Source organism: Microtus oregoni, unplaced genomic scaffold (genome assembly GCF_018167655.1).
Source record: "Microtus oregoni isolate MIOR12 unplaced genomic scaffold, Mior012 000048F_ref0000485, whole genome shotgun sequence".
NCBI lineage: Eukaryota > Metazoa > Chordata > Mammalia > Rodentia > Cricetidae > Microtus > Microtus oregoni.
Genome location: NW_024543222.1, coordinates 16,619,767 through 16,637,621, shown reverse-complemented (window position 1 = coordinate 16,637,621; position 17,855 = coordinate 16,619,767). Strand labels below are relative to the sequence as shown.

General features: G+C 43.2%; 1 protein-coding gene and 1 non-coding gene across 2 annotated transcripts in view; both read left to right on the top strand.

The window, feature by feature from the left end:
* The window catches only part of LOC121436248 (DNA repair protein RAD51 homolog 3-like), a 56,642-nt gene that overhangs the window by 24,844 nt on the left and 13,943 nt on the right, over nucleotides 1–17,855 (top strand). The window lies entirely within an intron of this gene.
* On the top strand, nucleotides 972–1,078 carry LOC121436355. The gene has a single exon (XR_005972690.1). It is a non-coding gene; the product is annotated as a U6 spliceosomal RNA (small nuclear RNA).

Sequence of the window (17,855 nt, the reverse complement as noted above, 5' to 3'; positions counted from 1 at the left end):
GTTGTAAACTTAGGAAGATAAATGTTGCAGTACTTTAAAATAAATAATTTCTCTCTTTTAACAAGGTAGGGTACAGTAGGCTCTCGATCTAACGGCTAATTACTGATTTGACCAATGTAGCACCATAGGTAGCAGCAATGCTGCATCCCCTCACTGCGACACTCACTCCTTATTTTGGTTTATTTTTACTGCAGATTGACCCCTCCACTCAGTGCCCTACCACTGAGTTACATCCTTGACCTTGAACAAAACAAAACCAACTTCTCATCCACATTTTCAAGATTAGCCTTTAACTGGAGATGCTCTTATTTCGGCCTCCTGAGTAGCTAAGCTTACAGGATAGGAGGCTAGGCCTGGCTAGAACACTTTTAAAAGTCCTAGGTAACTGAGAAGTTTCTCTACTGTAGGCTGTTTACAGATGTGTAGGCACTTCAGTGAACAGCGTTAGCTAACCTCAGTAAACAACTAGCATCAACTGCCATTTTAGCAATAAAATCAAGGGTTTTTTAAAAAATTAATTCTACTTTATATGCACATTTGTGTGAAGGTGTCAGGTCTCCTGGAACTGGAGTTATGAACAGTTGTGAGCTGCTGGTGTGGGTGCTGGGACTTGAACCCAGGTCCCCTGGAAGAGCATCCCGTACTCTCAATTGTTGAGCCATCTCTAACCTCCTAAAATCAAGTTCTTATTTCTAATGTAATTATATATTAAGAGATAAATTAGTGACCTAACTGAGGTTCCAGCACTTGAAACCGTAGAGATGGTTCAGCAATAAGAGTACTGGCTGCTCTTACAGAGGACCTGGGTTCAATTCCCAGCACCCACATGGCAGCTCACAGCCTTCTGTACCTTAAGTTGCAGGGGATCCAACTAATTTTTCTGGCCTCCATAGGAACCATAGGAACTTATGTGATGCACACACATACATGAAGGCAAACACTCATAGAATAAAAGTAAATCTTTAAAAAAAGTGCTCGCTTCGGGAGCGCGTATACTAAAATTGGAACGATATGGAGACGATTAGCATGGCCCCTGGGCAAGGATGACACGCAAATTCGTGAAGCAGAAAAAATTAACTGGGCAGTGGTGTTGCCTTCCTTTAATCCCAGCACTCGGGAGGCAGAGGCAGGTGGATCTCTGTGAGTTCAAGGCCAGCCTGGTCCACAGAGCAAGTTCCAGGACTGGCTCCGTAGCTACAGAGAAACTCTGTCTGGAAAAAAACAAAAATTAAATAATAAATAAATTCCAGTATTTGGGAGGTAAAGGCAGGAGATTCAGGAATTGAAGGGTGCCCTTGAGTACATAGGACATTGAAGCCATCCTAGGCTACATGTGACCCATCTCACCTGCAATTAATCATTTTCTATTTGGTTGTTTTCAGTGTAAGTGAAAAGAGCATAATGTAAGTAGGTTATCTTGGACATGCAGCCCTGTTGAACCATCACTTACTCAGACAAAGTGGACTCTAGCTTTGGAGAGCTGCAAATGAGAGCCACCTAGCCAGACAACATCCAGAGTTGTGGCAGAGAAATGATTTCAGTTCTAGACAGTCAGGTTTTAGTACAGTTTGTTTTGAAGCGGTAGAAAATTGGCATCATTTCCTGTGAACCTTTCTGGGTAGACTGCTAGATCTGCCCAAATTGTGTCTTCCTGTACCTTGTCTATTTAAGAACTTCGATTCCTGTTTTGTTTTTTTAAATTTGTTTCTCTTTATTCCCATTGATGGTGTTCTTTTCTGTATTCTTGATTATTTCCTATTGCTAACTAATTCCAAGCCTTCAGTTTCTTTTAGTCCATGCAACACCCATCTGAAAGAATGTGTATGACATTTACTTAGGGTTGGACATATAGCTCCTCCTCGTCAAGATACAAACCAGGCAGGAGGCTCAGGAGTTCAAGGTTACTCTATTACATAGCAGTGGTGGTCAGGCTGTTTTACATGAAACCCTGTCTTTTAAAAAAAGTTGTTGTTGTTTTTTGTTTTGGTTTTTTGGTTTTTTTTTTTTTGTTTTTTTTTTTTTGAGACAGGGTCTCACTTTGTAGCCTTGGGAACTCACAGAGAAGGCCTGCTTCTGCCTCCCAGTACTGGGTTTAAAAGTGTGCACCAAGGAGCCCAACACCTAATAGATTTTCTTTTTTTTTTCCAAGACAAGGTTTCTCTGTGTAACAATCCTAGCTGTCCTGTAGGCTAGGTTTGTCTTGAACTCACAGAAATCCACCTGCCTCTGCCTCCCAAATGGTGGGATTAAAGGCGTGGGCGCTGCCACTGCTGCCACCACCACCCAGCTCCCAGTAGCTTTTATTTTTTTTTCTTTTTCTTCTTTTTTCCCAGTAGGTTTTCTTAAGGCAAAGTGCTTTTATCACGTTTCTTTGCATTGCAAATAATTACTGTGGGGAAGTGGAAGCTTTGGCTAGGCTGTAGAAACAAAAAAAACCAGAAAAACAAAAAAAAGGTTAAAGAAAATAAAGACCTAAAAAGAAATCCAATAAAAATCACTTTAGATGATATTAATTTTAACAAGTTATTTTTACCAGTAAGATACATTTCAAGACAAGAAAGAAGAAATAATTGCAAGTTTATTTCCTTAGATCTAATCTTGAACTTTCCCCACAGGCTTTATACCTAAAGAGTTTTTAAATTATTGGCATATATTTTCAGTGATATAAAAATTCAGTATTTCATGTGATAATTTGAGAATATTTGAAAAATAAGTGGCTTTTAAAGTATGAATGTTTTGCCTGCATGTTTCTGTACCACATGTGTACCTAGTGCCCTTAGGCACTTCAGGACTAGAGCTACAGAAGGTTGTGAGCCACCATGTTGATGCTGGAAATTGAACAACCAGTGCTCTTAACCACTAAGCTATCTCTCCAGCCAATGGGTGTTTAGTTTTGTTTTGAGACAGGGTATTGCATATAACTCAGATTATCCTGGACTTTTCTTGCTTCTACTCCTAGGTGTTGGGATTACAAGTCCCATCACACCAGGACTTGAAAGTAATTTTATGTTTGAAAGGCTCGTGTTTATTTTGCATAATATAATAACTATCTATCTATCTATCCATCATCTATCAATCATCTATCTATTTATCCATCATCAATCAATCATCTATCTATCAATCATCTATCTATCTATCTATCATCTATCTATCATCTATCTATCTATCTATCTATCTATCTATCTATCTATCTATCTATCTATCTGTGTGTGCATGCAAACACCTCAGTGTGCATGTGGAAGTCAGAGGACAACTTGTCAGAACATTTTCTTTTTTTAAAAAATTATTTATTTATTTATTATGTATACAATATTCTGTCTATGTGTATGCCTGCAGGCCAGAAGAGGGCACCAGACCCCATTACAAATGGCTGTGAGCCACCATGTGGTTTCTGGGAATTGAACTCAGGACCTTTGGAAGAGCAGGCAATGCTCTTAACCTCTGAGCCATCTCTCCAGCCCAGAACATTTTCTTCTTCAACCATGTGGGTTCTGGAACTCTGACTCAGGCTGTCAGGCTTGGCAGCAGGAGTCATCTCTTACTGAGGCCCTTACAGTTCTGGCTGTCAATCATTTTCCTTCATGGCATTGATGGGTGTGATGGGATGAAATAAATACTCCTCTTAAGGTGAAGACTTTTTCGATTTTACTTTAAAATATTTCCTGTATTTAAAAATGAAAAAAATAGCAAAACTATATGGATAGCACACATCTATAGTCTAATTGGATAACAAATGGAGGAGGGGGAGTTGTAACCCAAGGCTCTGTGTTAAGTAAATAGACTTAATATGATCACTTTTTCCTCTTGACTATATCTTGAGTTTATCGCTCTTAGTGGGATTAACTTGTAAATTTTTTAGATTATTTCTTACTTTTTTATTTTTTGGTTTCAAGACAAGGGTTTCTCTGTATAGCCCTAACTGTCCTGGAACTCATTCTGTAGACCGGGCTGACCTTGAACTCTGAAATTCTCCTGTTTCTGTCTTCCAAGTGCTGGGATTAAAGGCATGAGCCACCACCACCCAGTAACTTGTGAAATTCTTAAAATCTAAAGTTTATGAAATGGTTTTGCTATCTAAACAGTACCAGGAACTAATTACAATTTTTCATGATTTCTAATCTTTCCAGTACTATCTATACTATCTAAATGGATATGCATAGGTGGGGGCTGCGCATTCATCCGGACCCGAATAACCACACAGAAACCATATTAATTACAACAGTTTGGCCACTAGCTTTTTATTAACTGATCGGGAAGTCCAATCACATTTTGTTTAGGGTGTGTCCCCCTGAGGCCAAGTGAAAAAGATAAAAACATCCAGGTTCCTCTTCTTTGTTCCCTGCACTCCTGGTCGCTGGAACCCTGGTTTTGTAAGGTCCCTTTTTTCTGTTTATTAAAACTAAATCTATTACATTAAGCTGGTCTGGTTAATTCTAACATATTGATCGACCACGCCCCTTCAATTAACTAACTGTTACATCTTAAATTAACCATTTTCTATTAATCTGTGTATCGCCAGAAGACTATGGCTTACCAGTAAGGTTCTAATGTCCTTCTTCAGCAGCAACATGGCTTCTCTAAGATTCGGCCCACTTTCTCTCTTTATCTCTGTTCCGATTTCCAGTCTGGTTTTACTCTGCTAGGCCACTGGCCAAAATAGCTTTAATCATTAGCCAATGAAACAGAAGAACATCGCACAGCGGATATGAGACCTATCTAGGCTAGGAACAGGTAGAGCATAGTCCAAAAATTAAAGAACGTCTTCAGGTAGTCACTTCCACTCTAGGAAGTGGGTGGTCTAGAGTGGAATAAGGTCTTAACAGTATACAAAAGAGGACAAGCATACTTGTAATTACAACTGAGTGGAGTTCTCAAAGTCAATAAAGGTTTAATCCATGAGGAACCAATACAAATAAGAATAGGCAGCAAGGTCAACAGCGCATAGAGAGATAAAACAGCCAGTCAAGTGGTTGAATTGAGGGACATAATGGGATGTTCTAAATCTCTGGGAAAATAAAATGGACTGCCAGTTAATGTGGATTAGGGCTTCTATAAGGCATTAAGGTATTAAAACCTTGGCTCTCAACCTTCCAAAGGCTTTAATATAGCTCCTCATGCTGTGGTGATCCTCAACCATAAAATTATTTTTGTTGCTACTTCCTAACTGTAATTTTGCTACTGCTATAAATTGTGATGTAAATATCTGTGTTTTCCAATGGCCTTAGGTGACCCCCTGGGAAAGGGTCGTTCAACCCCCAGGTTAAGAACCATGGCTTTGTCCATCTTCTGGGAATCAGAGTTCAGACAGGCATTCTGAGTAATGAACATAAAGTCACAAGTGACAAAGTTGGTCAAACTCACACTTTAAACCCACATAAAAATAACAGAATTTCAGCAGCAGCGAGTTCACTTAGGAGGTAAAGGTGTTTGCTGTGTGTCAATGCAATCCTCAAGACCTAAGTTCAATTCCTATAACCCAAGTAAAGGTAGGAGAAAACTGATTCCATAAAGTCATCCTCTGACTCAACATCCGTGCTCCACGCCTTCTGTGCCTACTACCTACCTACCTACCTACACACACACACACACACACACACACGCACACACGTGCGCAATAGAAGCCAAATTTTTGTGATGAAGAGTTTAAAAAATAAATAACAACATAAACTGATATGAAATATTCTACAGGAGTACTCTTGGGCACACCACAGTCATGGCCAGGAACCCTTAAAAGAATCATGTAACTGCTGGGCGGTGGTGGTGCACACCATTAATCCCAGGACTGATGAGACAGAGGCAGGCCGGTCTCTGGAGTTCGAGGTCAGCCTGGTCTACAAAGCAAGTTCCAGGGCAGCCAGAGCTACGTAGTGAAATCCTGTCTCAAAATAAAATAAAATAAAATATAAAATACAATAAAACCACATAACCTTCCAGAAAGCCTGGGGAAAAAAAGCTTCTGGTCGCATGCCTTTGGGGTTCTCTGTGCGTCCCTCCCCCAGTAAAACTTGATGATGATGTAGAAACCGGGATCACCTGCAGCGTTCGGGAAGACCCGGATCCTACACAGAAGGTCAAGCTGGGAGAACTCTGTGAGCAGAGAGAGAATGCTGTGGGAGGCCCAAGACGTGAACGTGAGGAGTGCAGCCGGCTAGGGGTCACTCTGGCTCACTGCCCGCCAACTCTAGACCCGTGCCCCTCAGACGGACCACGCATGGCCGCCTTGTCCGTCCTTCCTTCGGTCAGTTTCTACCACAGCGCAGGCAGCCGAGGCTATCTGTCTCTCTCTCAGCGCCTGCAGCGGCCAAATCCGATTTTCCTCAACCTAGTACTGGGGCTGGAGAAATACTACAAACAAGAAGCAAGGTTAGGTTCCCAGAACCGGCATGCGCCTGTTGCAGGGGCCGGGTCCAATCTTCCACAGGCCTGCAGACCCTCCCTTCAGAGTGGGTATTTGAGTTTATATTTCTACTCCAGTCTCACTGCCTGATACAAGAGTCTAAAGTTTCAATTCAAAGGCTTAATTTTTTTTTTAAAAAAGAAAAATTCTGTTTGGATGTTTTGCCTGCATGTATGTCTGGGCATCATGTACATGCTTGGTACCCACGGAGGCCAGAAGCAGGCATCAGATCTCCGATAATGAGTTGTAAGACTGAGTCACCGTGTGGGTGCTGGGAATCAAATCCAGGTTCTTTGGAAGAGCAGCAAGTGCTTTTAGATACTGAACCATCTCTCTACCCCTCAAATGTATATTTTGTATGGCCAGGAACCCAAAGCTGGATGGCTCAGAGACCTAGGAAAGAACAAACAGAACTTGAGCCCTAACAAGCCCGGTCAAATATGGCAGTGGCAGACCTTGCCCCTCCCCTTTCCCTTGTTAACCACAGATTGTATCCGTAAAGCTAGCCATAAAGTACCCATATAGCCCGTATTTGGATACTTTCTTACGTCAGACTCATGCCCGAGCATGACTACCAAAGTCTAGCAATGAAAAGCCCCTTTGGTTCACCTAATTAACACGGCCAATCAAAACACCACCACATCCTAGCCCATTCTCACATAGACACCCCCCTCTTTCTCTTCTTAAAAATGATACCTGCAAGGGCACCTGCTGTTTCTTCACCGCTTAATAAAGAATCTTTCTGTGATAGCAGGTGTTTCTGTGTTGTCTGTGCTGATCCGTGGTCCAAGAGGCCTCCCCTCCCCATGGTACAAGGTTTCTTCACAACTGATAAAAAAAAGTCAAAGAAATGATTCCTAACAATATTTTGCTATACTTTTAGATCAGTGCCTAGCCCAATCATCTTTAGAGAGGCTCCCTCAGGCAGCTGGTGGGGGCAGATACAGAGATCCACAGTCAAACATTAGGGAGAGCTTGGGGCAGGAAAGATTGTAGGAGCCAGAGGAGCCAAGGACCCCAGAACACAGACCACACAATCAGCTAAGTAGGACGCACAGGGGCTCACAGAGACTGAAGTAGCAGTCTCAGAGCCTGCATGGGTCTGTGCCAGGTCCTCTAATTACATGCTGGGGTTATTTAGTTGGGGTGTTTGCGGAACTCCTAACAATGGGAGTGGGGTGTATCTGACTCTTTTGGCTGCTCTTGGGTCCCTTTCCTGCCTACTGGGTTGCCTTGTCAGCCTTAATGAGGGTTGTGCCTAGTCTTACTGCATCTTGTTATGCTGTGTGCACTTGATACCCTTGAGAGGCCTGTTCTTTTCTCAGAGGAACAGTGGATCTGGAGCAGAGGGAAGGTAGGCAGGAGGGACAGGACTGGGAGGAGTGGAGGCTGTGATTAGGAAGCATTGTATAAGAATAAATAAAAAGAAAAAATATTATTGGGGAGGAGAGAGCAGGAGGGTAGAAGGGATGTGGGGATTGGGAAGAGGGAGAGGAGAGAGAACTGGGAATTGCCTGGGCCTTTGAACCCTCAAGCCCCCCAGCGACACATCTCTTCCAACAAGGCCTCACCCTCCTTAATCCTTTCCAAACAGTTCCACCAACTGGGAAGCAATTATTCAAATAGATGAGTCTAGGGGAGCCATCTTCAAACCTCCACATTCATCTTATTTACTTGGGTTCTGCTTCACACTCAGGTCACGAGGCTTGCATGGCAACTGCTTTTACACAATGAGCTGTAAGGGGAGGCTTCTGTCAAGACCACGGATCAGCTCTTTTCTGCCAAACGTTCCCAAATAACCACACTAAGACATAATATTATATTATTATAAATGCTTGCCTAATAGCTTAGACTTATTTTTGACTAGCTCTTTTTTTAAAAAAAATATTTATTTATTTATTATGTATACAATATTCTGTATGTATTCCTGAAGGCCTGAAGAGGGTGCCAGACCTCTTTACAGATGGTTGTGAACCACCATGTGGTTGCTGGGAATTGAACTCAGGACCTTTGGAAGAGCAGGCAATGCTCTTAACCACTGAGCCATCTCTCTAGCCCCTTGACTAGCTCTTCTAACTTAAATTAATCCATTTCTATTAATCTATGTGCTGCCCCCAAGGCTCGTTACCTCCTGTACGTACTTTCCATTCTGCTTGCTCTGCATCTCATGGCGTCTCTTGAGGCCCCCTCCTGCTTATTCTTCCCAGCATTCTCTTAGTCTGGTTCTCCAGCCTAAACTTATCCTGCCTAACTATAGGCCAGTCATCTTCTTTATTAAACCAATCACAGTGACATATATTCACACAGTGTAAAGGAATATAGCACAATGAGCTATCTTTACTGGCCCACAATATCAACTGCTCTACATCGATTTTCATTTACTTGTGAAAGACCCCCGTGGTAGGCAGTCTTTCAGACTGGGGAGACCCTCCCAAGGAACAGCGAGACCACTCTCCGGATGCAAACAGCAAGAGGCTTTTATTCAGTACACAGGTACCTGGGGCGTCTTAGTCTCTCGGGAGACTAGTTTTATATGGTAGGGGTGCGAGAAGCACGGCTACAGAAGCGAGATGCATGGTTACAGGGTTTTAATTGGACAATTCATATAAGGTCAGTCTGGGGCTTTGGGGGCTTTCCTGGTAATCAGATATACTGTCTACTTTGGCTCTCTCTAGGGTACAAACGGTTTTCTCTTGCTCAGTTCCCCATTGCTTGGGGCCAGGTGGCTGACCGCAGACATCCTGTCTGGCCCTCCACCCTTGCCTTGTGGTTGAACTTCCTTGTCCTAGTTTTCGTTTATGTTGCTCAAAAGTTCAAGCCTTGCAAAAATGACGTTACTGCTGCTAGCTACTGTTCATATTGAGTGGGGGTCTTTCACTTGTGTACAAAGGCTTTTGACACGAATCTACCAAAAGTAATTTATTAATAAATGATAGCAGATCATTCTGTGCCTTCAGTGTCATCTGCTGCTTCACTCTCTTCTGCTTCAGTGACTGACAGTTTCAGGGCCGGCGGCATCACTTCCCCCTTGACGACCCTGGAAGAAGAGCAATGCCAAGGCTTTCAAACTTTGAAATGAGGAAGTTGACCTTAGCTTCTCATTTGAGCTAGACATTTACCATGGTGCATCCTGAATGGCACTATCGTCCTGTGCAGAGGACTCCTTGACCTGCATTCCCTCAGTCATGCTCTTCTTTCGTATGTCACGTTTGAATAAATCTGTGAGCCACTGTGGCCACCTTAGCCAGAAAAATCCTTCCTAGGAAACAGAAGGGGAGACATTAGTTCTGTTAGCCCCACCTTCTCCAGCCACAGCACCGAGTCTCGGGCTTACCTGACTCTCACTGTCCTTGTAGCATTTCTTACTCCTTGGAAGAAAACACATGTAGAAGACAGTTAGTGATTGTGCCGTGTGTGTGTGTGTGTGTGTGTGTGTGTGTGTGTGTGGTGTTGTCTGGGGACATCTTGGCTCTCCCCATAACAAAGATCACCCCAGCACTGGGACTTAACAACAATTCCATGCATATCTGGCTTTTAGGAACTTTCCAAAAGATCTCCCTGGGGAGATCTTTGCCTGTGAATTGTCCTGGAGCAGAGGCACCAGCATGACAGTAGCCCCACTTATTCCACTGAACCAACTTCTCCCTCTGAAGAAGCCACTCTGGGCAGGAGCCCTTTGCTCTCCTGCAGATCAGCTCTCACAGGCAGACTTGCTGAGGTGAGGGAGGGGCTGTTCCTGCTTGCCTAGCTGCTTTATCCTCCAAGTACAAAGCCCAAGTCCACAGCACAGCTCACAGACTCACGGGGTTTCACCCTGCAGCCTGTCTCTGCTGAGGAGTTGTAAGAGCAGTTTAAAGGGCACAGGTAGCTGTGCATGATAGATCATGCCTGTGATTCCAATTCTTGGGAGGCTGAAACAAGATTCTGAGGCCAGTCAGGCATAAAGGTGCATAATACCTTTAATCCCAGCGGTGGAGAGGCAGAGGCTGGCGGATCTCTGTGAGGTTGAGGCCAGCCGTGGCTACACAGTGAGTGCCAGACCAGCCTAAGTGTGAAACCATGTCTCCAAAAAAGCAGTAAAGTACATGACGAGAACCAACACACACATTAGTTATCTTTTCTGAATCCAAGGACAATTAGGAAACTCAGAGCATACTTTCCAGACATATACGCTGTACAGATTTGAAGTGAAATATAACCAAAGCCTGAGCAGAGAGGAACTAAAAACAAGGGCTCCACCAGGGAGAAAATGGTCCTCTTTCTGACATGCCCCAGAGAGTGACCACAGGACCAGACATTTCTGCCATTGTCCTTCATTTCCTCTTTAGAAGAAAGGTAACTATTGTCCATAATCTCTCCCAGCTATAGTTCTATGAGGTTTGTGTCACTCAAAGAAAGAAGAGGCTCAAAAGGTGACCAACAGGATGAGGATATGGACTTTCCTCCTCTGTACACTCACAGCCCTGCACTCTAACTCTGGGCTCCCCTGCTTCTTCTCCAAAGCATCCAATTCTGAAGTCTCTAGCTGGAGTAGACAACACTAACAAAAGCTGGTACAGCCTAAGCCTATTGATTTCACCCTCTTTCTTTGAAAGCCTGGTGGCAGCAGAGGCATCCATGCTAGTGCCAGGTGCCTCTTTGGGAGCCAGGCAAAACAACAGAGAGGATCATATTCTTTCTGGCAATTTTCTTCTCCCTGTCAGGTTAGGGAATTAGGTGAGTTCCAAGTTCTCTGCTAACTCTCATGTTCTCTGTGAAAGATGGTCTCATATTTACCCTATGGACTTTTCTTCATCTTCCTCTTTTGTTCTGTGGGAATAAACCTGTTTGGGGAGAAAACATAATTCTGCTTATCACAATGACCACTGTTTCTAAATCTACTAATTCCTTTTACTTACCTAAAGTCTTACCTGTTCAGTGAGCTCAGGAGCCCATTCTGCCCTTCTTTGTCTCTTCACAACACCATCCTTTAGGTTTCACTTAATATATTATACTGATTATTTTAGATAAAATTCAGCAAATACTTCTTTCTTAATAAAAATAATTTCTGTTAAAAGTATGAATTTTTTGTTTTTTGAGATAGGGTTTCTCTGTTTAACAGTCCTGGCTGTCCTGGAACTAGCTTTGTATACCAGGCAGGTCATGAACTCACAGCATTCTGCCTCCTGAGTGCTGGAATTAAAAGTAAGCACTATCATGGTCAGGTGATTCAAAATATTTTTAACTCCATCTAAGTATACAGCAAAAGCCTAAGAAATGCACTGCTGAAGAGATCAAGAACAAGAGCAAGATGTCTCTATCACTGCTATAGGGTGGCCCTGGCCAGAGGTCTCCTCTGTCACTGCTATAGGGTGGCCCTGGCCAGAGGTCTCCTCTGTCACTGCTATAGGGTGGCCCTGGCCAGAGGTCTCCTCTGTCACTGCTATAGGGTGGCCCTGGCCAGAGGTCTCCTCTATCACTGCTATAGGGTGGCCCTGGCCAGAGGTCTCCTCTGTCACTGCTGCGGGGTGGCCTAAGGTGTCCAGAGGTCTCCTCTATCACTGCTGCAGGGTGGCCCTGTCAAGAAGGGCTCAATACACAATAAGGAAACTAAATTGGGAAGACAGGTGAAAAACTAGTACTATTTGTATTGGAAACAACAGACAACCAAAATGCTGACGAGATCAACTAAAACTATACTGGAAGTAATATGAAAAGTCAGTAGGGTGGAAAGTCACAAAACAAAGACGTCAGCACACCAGCTGGACTTGGTGGCACATGCCTGTGATTCTGAGGCAGGAAGATCAGGAGCTGAAGGTCAGCCTCAGGTACATAGTGGATTCCAGGTCATTCTGGCTATAGAAACCCTGTCTCAAGCTCCTTTTCTCCTGGGGCGGTGGGAAAATGTACAAATGAGAAAACAGTGCTAGACAAGAGCTAGGACGTAGTACAGAAGGAGCCTGCGTCCCCTGAGGTGGCAACACCCTGAGAACAAGAACATCCATAACTCATACAGGAGGAGACACAGGCCGGCAGATGAGTGACCTCGGCTACAGACACTTTCCTTTCCACTGGGTTGTTTTACCACGAAATATATTAACGCTTTGTGTGGTTTGCAATGGTTTCCTGGTACTCTCACACTCCCAGTACTTCCTGTTTGTCTCTGAGGGGGCGAAACTGACCAGTGAAGGGTCCAGGTGCAGGCTTAGGGATCAGGGGATTGAATGGAGATTTACTCTTAGTTTGGCCACTGGGCCTAGGTGCTCTTCACCCTAGGAGAGGCTGATAAGCTCTTCCCAAGGAGTCTGAGATTAGATCAGACAAAGAATGGAGAACTCTGTGCTGTGCTCAGCAGGCACAAGCCTTCTATCCCGAAGGATGTGGAAGACAGCGTCCAGACCCAGCAAAGGCCTTTGCCTATGGAGTGGAAACAGACAGCTCTTCCCCCCACACATTTATTTTTAAAACCACTGCTATTTTTTCTCTCTCGCATGGTTTCTTTAAGGTAAGAAGGAGTAAGCTTTCATTACTTGGCCACAAAACAGTCAGGCAATTGTTCTCTTACCATTTACTCCATTTTCCACCGTTGACTAAACTATTAAATTACTCAAAAGTCTTAAGTGTCTAGGAATATAGCTCATGCTTAGCATGCACAGGCCATATAAATCCCCAGACCCCAACAGTCCTCGCACTGTTTGTCCATTGATTTTCTCTGTCTGTTACTATTTTATCTGTTTTTTTAAGATAGCATTTCATATATCCCTGGCCTGAATTCACTACATTGCTGAGAATGACTGTGAACTATGGATCATCCTGCTTCTGTTTCCTAAGAGCAAGGACTACAGAAGTACACAAACATCTTTCTCTGATGCTATTTTAATAAGTACTGATTTCTATCACCCTCATAGTAGAATTGATGGAATGCGTCATTTCTCTTCTTTGAATACCACTGTTATCTACTGTAGGCAAAATACTGGGCATGCTTACTCTACTCACAGAGTATCATCTAAATTGGCAGAAAAAATAATGAAAATTTGAATAAATTCCAGCACAGTGGTGAACAGTACACACCACTAAAGAGCAATATAGGACTTTACAGAGATTTCCCTGGAGGTCACAACCACATTAGGTGTGGAGGTGCTGTCTGTACAGGGGCCAGAGGACATCCTCCCGGAGGTCATGAACTGACCCCATGCTGATTTCTGCCTTCTAGCCTCAAAATTCCACCATCCTCACTGACAGAGAACTCTCCACTGCTCCCACAGCCTCTCACGGCAACACCACCAGTCTGACACCAAATCAGAACGTTACATAATGACCTGACATTGAGGAGCCCGACTTCACAGAGTACCTGTGGACACTCGGGGGCATTATTTGTAGACAGAGAGGGTCAGTGGCTCAGGTTTTCAGTTCGCGGCCTCTAAACCTATGACACAGACCGGGCACATGCTGGACACAGGAATGTATTGTTGTCCTTACCTCAATGAGACAGAAAATGATAATCAACACTGTCAATACTACAGTTACAGATATTGCCAAGATGACTTTGTTGTTGTAGCTGTATCCCGGAACTTCTTTTGTGCGCTGGAATATATGAAATAAATGAATGGACATTTGTGTGGCTATTAAATAATAATAAAATTAAAAGAATGACAGAAAGTGAAGGCTAATTGCTTAAAATTCCTTCTTGGGCTTGTGAATGGTAACTTATATATAATCTAGCAATTGGGAAGTTAAGATAGGAGGACTGCCATAAGTTCAAGGACAACCTAGAACACCAGGTAAGTTCTAGGATATCCTGGATTATACAAAAAGACTTTGACTCAATAAAACTAAGAGCTGGGCTTGGTGAGGCTCTTAATCCCAGCACTCTGGAGACAGAAGCAAGTGAATCTCTGAAAGTTCAAGGCCAGCCTGGTCTACACAGCAATTTCTAGGCTAGATATAACTACATAGTGAGACCCTGTCTCAAACAAAACAAAACAGAATGCCCCAATAGCACAATAAACAAAAGCAAGACTATGGGCTACAGTATATAGTTTAGTGATCAAGTCCTTGTATATTATGTATACAAGGTCCTGAATTTAATCCCCAACACTATAAAACAAAATGACAATATGAAAAAAATAATAAAACTTTTCTACATTAGTAGCTTGCAGATTTTAAAAGAACATACCAAATTAAATGTGCTACCTATCTAACACAATTTTTATGTTTTGAGTTTTAGGTTGCCTTCTGTCAATAAATTTAGAACCATAGTGAGAACCACTGTCTTGGCTGGGCTAGTGTTATGTGGACAATACAAGATCTGGAATAGAAGCCTCCAGTCTTTCTGCTTAAATGACTGAGAGAGTACAGGGGACTCAGTTCCAACATTGTCCTCACCTGACTTGGTTCCAGACCCTTCTGTCCACCTTGGGTTTCTGGGCTCTCATTGATGTAGTTCTCAGTTTTCCACTGGTCCGTATCCCAGTCGGCCCTGGACAACTTGAATTCTTGTTGCTCACTGAGAAGCTTCATCAGGAGGCCGGTTCTGGAGATGAGCTTGGCACAGGACAGTTGCACACTGGGATCAGAGCAGTCCATCTTCAAAGTCCTGATAACGTGAGAAATAAGCCTTCTCACGTTGTTGTTGGGGATGAGGGGCCGCAGCTGCTGGTTTAGCTGAGATTCAAAGCGTTCACCTGGTGACATCAGCAACGAGTAAGCAAATTCATGGGAGTCAGGCCCCAAGATGAAGTCTAACTGTGGCTTGCTGGCTTGCTGAAGAGTTGTAATTGAACCAGATGCAGGCACATTAGACTCTACAATAGGATTCTCAGAGGGTATAATTTCTGATGCAGCTTCTTCAGGCACAGTGATGTCTGTTGGAATTAAATCGGAGGTAGGCACATGAGACTTTACAATAGGATTCTCAGAGGGTATAATTTCTGATGCAGTTTCTTCAGGCACAGTGATACCTGTTGGAATTAAATCGTATGTAGGCCCAAAAGACTCTACAGCAGTCATTTCAGGGAATATATTTTCTGATATAGGTTCTTCAGACATAGGGGTGGTTGGTTCAAAGATGTGTTCTTGAATATCATCAATATCAGATGCAGCCAGAGGTTTTTTGGAAAGAAGTTCTAAGGCAGCATCTAATTGTGCAAAAGGCTTTTCTGCATAACTCAGGTCTCCTAAAGATGAAAAGACCCCTCCTGCAGGGGAATTTACCAGGCTCCTCACTGCAGAGGATGCTGGACTCTTTGCAATCAACCGGAAATGATAGTTTTTCTTCCTAAGGTTTCTATGTCTCTTTTCAGATAGTAAACTAGGGCTAGACCCCTTCGTTCTTTTCACATTGGCATTTGCACTTTCTAAAACAAAAATGGTGTAAGACAAGTCTTTTCGTCTGTCTATGAACGCAGGCAGTGATTTTGTAGTGGGAGTCTTGTCCACCAGTGACTGTTCTGTGGAAGAAGACACTGCCTCCCCATGCTCCTTTGGGAGCAAGGGCTCTGGGTGGAAGGAATTTCCCACTGACATCCTGGGCTTCTGAACTAGACTGAGCTGCTGCAACTCTGCTGTGGGTGGGATCCCGAGCTGCCCGTCTTTGGCAATACTCTCCACAGGTGTCTGGACACTCTGCTTATTCCACAGGCTCTTGTCACTCACTCCCTTAAAGTGCCTTTTCTGTATGCTTCCTGTCCTCTTGAGCACTCGGTTCAGGCTGTGGAGTCTTTTCTCTGCCTTCTCAATCTCTGCAAGACTGTTTTCCTCTGCCTGGGCAGGTGCCCAACTCTGTCCAAATATTTGTTGTTTAAATTTTTTACCTGAATTATTAGACTTCTCCTTATGTAGTATAGTTTCCTCTTCCTTTTTAACCTCATCAATTTCTTCATCTAATAACTTTTCCAGAAAATAAAGTTCATTCAATTTATTTTTGTTAGTGAAGTTACCAGATTCAGATTCATTTGTAGGAAGGAGACTTTGTGTATCATTCTGCAAAGATACCAAGGAACTCTCTGAATCTTGGTCATGAGAAAACAGCAGTTTAATGTATGGTAACATTGTTGATACTACATCTTCCAGATTTCCCTCAGAGAAATATGGCAGTATGTAATTCAGGGCACTCATAACATCATTTTCATCATTAAAGTCGATATCTTCTTCCATGGAGCTGGAGTACTTGGCATTTTCTTGGTCTGAATAGCCTGTCTCTGGTTCAATAATGAGTTCAGTGCTGTTATTCTCCTTCCGGGTCTGCAACACCTTCATGAATGCCCCTTCTGAGTTCCCTATAGATGCTTCCTCAACTGTCAGAGATGGAGAGATTGTTTTTAGTCAGAGAATACTTTTACCCCTTTCTCAGCTCATAGTCACACACTGTAGTCAAATAAATTATGGGCCAGCAAATACTGGTATGCCGTGTGTGTGTGTGTGTGTGTGTGTAAACACACTAAACTACACACTAAACTAAATTCTGTGAAATGGGAGCAACCGAAAGAAAGAGTGTCATTGGCAAAGTAGGCACCACCTGGGAACATTCCACAGTGTGCACACAGGAAGTCTATTCAAGACAGCCAGTGGACCAGTAGAGAGAGACCCAGAGCCTGAAGACAAAGCCAGCTTTTCTTCTCTGCATGGCTGACTGAACCTCCTCAGGCTTCTACATCTACACCATCTGCCTCAGATTCGAGAGGCCCACTAGGTTTCCTCTCTCCATCGTTTCAATGTGCCCTCTGTTGATACAACCTCAGCTAACTATGGTGATGGACAACCTTTGAGGGGAATGAGGCCAGAAATGCTAAAGCAGGTGCCTCTCATTCACATCTGGATGTGTGTCCTTCTCCACCTACCCGCCCAATTTCTTCCTATAGGTTCTGTTGCCATGTATTCTAGCTCCTGAAACAGGAGCATCCTCTCTGTGCATCTTTCTGGTTCTTGCCTGAGTGAAGGGGGTTATGAGGTGTAGGTGAAGACATGTTTAATGTACTGGGTTTTATTCTTATGTAAAATCAATTTATAGAATAGCAATTTCTGGATAAAACATTACTCGAACTCATAAAATGCACAAGGTCAGAGCTACTCTTGTCTGAAGCCTGTTCTCACTTCATTTCTCATTCTTCCAGGTCCACATGGGAACAATACAAAGCTTCTGGTAGTAGGAAGGTCAAGTGGGTCACTGTGTAGCTGTGTTTCTTTCCCAGGAGAATTGAGAGGATTTGAGGTGGTAGTGAGGGCCTGAAAGAGTGGTGAAAAGAAAAATGTGTGCCTGTGGACTGCTCAGAATTAGGAAGTGATAACTCAAGCAAGAGGCAACAGCAGTTGACACCTCTGATGTGTAAAATAAGAGAAATGCTTATTTGCCATTTCTGTGGGAAAAAAAAGAATAATGTAATTGGTTTCCTAAATTAAAAATAAATGACATTCATATAGACAGTCAAATGCCACTTCTATTTCTCTTCTCCAGATCAAGGCTAAAGACTTGCATTCAAAC